This window comes from Arachis duranensis, chromosome 3 (assembly GCF_000817695.3).
Source record: "Arachis duranensis cultivar V14167 chromosome 3, aradu.V14167.gnm2.J7QH, whole genome shotgun sequence".
Classification (NCBI taxonomy): domain Eukaryota; kingdom Viridiplantae; phylum Streptophyta; class Magnoliopsida; order Fabales; family Fabaceae; genus Arachis; species Arachis duranensis.
In genome coordinates, this window is record NC_029774.3 from 66,380,663 (window position 1) to 66,382,255 (window position 1,593).

Sequence of the window (1,593 nt, forward strand, 5' to 3'; positions counted from 1 at the left end):
GTACTAGGAGGAGTTTCAGTGACTCTTTTACTCAGCTGGCCCACTTGCACCTCCAGATTTCTAATGGAGGACCTTGTTTCATTCATAAAACTTAGAGTGGCCTTAGATAGATCAGAGACTATGTTTGCTAAGCTAGAGGGGCTCTGCTCAGAATTCTCTGTCTGTTGCTGAGAGGATGATGGAAAAGGCTTGCTATTGCTAAACCTGTTTCTTCTACCATTATTAAAGCCTTGTTAAGGCTTTTGTTGATCCTTCCATGAGAAATTTGGATGATTTTTCCACGAAGGATTATAGATGTTTCCATAGGCTTCACCCATGTAATTCACCTCTGCCATTGCAGGGCTCTCAGGATCATAAGCTTCTTCTTCAGAAGATGCTTCTTGAGTACTGTTAGATGTATTTTGAAATCCATTCAGACTCTGAGAAGTCAAATCGACTTGTTGAGTCAACATTTTGTTCTGAGCCAATATGACATTCAGAGCATCAATTTCAAGAACTCCCTTCTTCGGAGGCGTCCCATTACTCACAGGATTCCTTTCAGAAGTGTACATGAACTGGTTATTTGCAACCATGTCAATGAGTTCCTGAGCTTCTGCAGGCATTTTCTTTAGGTGAATGGATCCACCTGCAGAATGGTCCGATGACATCTTAGACAATTCAGACAGACCATCTTAGAATATATCCAAGATGGTCTATTCTGAAAGCATGTCAGAAGGACACTTTTTGGTCAGTTGCTTGTATCTCTCCCAAGCTTCATAGAAGGATTCACTTTCTTTCTGTCTGAACGTTTGAACATCCACTCTAAGCTTGCTCAGCTTTTGAGGAGGAAAGAACTTGGCTAAGAAAGCCATGACCAGCTTATCCCAAGAGTTCAAGCTATCTCTAGGTTGAAAGTCCAACCATGTTCTAGCTTTGTCTCTTACAGCAAAAGGGAAAAGCATAAGCTTGTAGACCTCAGGATCAACTCCATTGGTCTTAACAATATCACAGATCTGCAAGAATTTAATTAAGAACTGAAAAGGATCTTCTGATGGAAGTCCATGAAACTTGCAGTTCTGTTGCATCAGAGAAACTAATTGAGGCTTTAGCTCAAAATTGTTTACTCCAATGGCAGGGATTGAGATGCTTCTTCCATCAAAGTTAGATTTTGGTGCAGTAAAGTCACTGGTGGACGAAATTGTGTTTCCTATTTTCTTGTAATTGGATTTTAGAAATTGGCACGAGTGGACACAACTCCGTTCAACTAACCAGCAAGTGTACTGGGTCGTCCAAGTAATAAACCTTACGTGAGTAAGGGTCGAATCCATAGAGATTGTTGGTATGAAGCAAGCTATGGTCACCTTGCAAATCTCAGTTAGGCAGATTAAAAATGGTTTATGGGTTTTCGAATAATTAATAATAAAAAGAAGAAATAATAAAAGGGATAGAACACTTATGCAGATTCATTAGTAGAGGTATCAGTTAAGTATATGCAGATGCTGTATGGCTCAAGGACGCCTGCTCTCCTACTGCTTCTACTCAATCCTTCTTACTCCTTTCCATGGCAAGCTTTGTATAGGGGTTCACCATCAACTGTGGCTACTTTCATTCCTC

At 40.4% G+C, this 1,593-nt stretch overlaps 1 non-coding gene across 1 annotated transcript; it reads left to right on the plus strand.

Annotated features, from left to right (window-relative positions):
* The first annotated feature begins 701 nt into the window (after positions 1-701).
* Positions 702-809, plus strand: LOC127746220 (small nucleolar RNA R71). Its single transcript, XR_008007840.1, has one exon. It is a non-coding gene; the product is annotated as a small nucleolar RNA R71 (small nucleolar RNA).
* Positions 810-1,593: the final 784 nt, after the last annotated feature.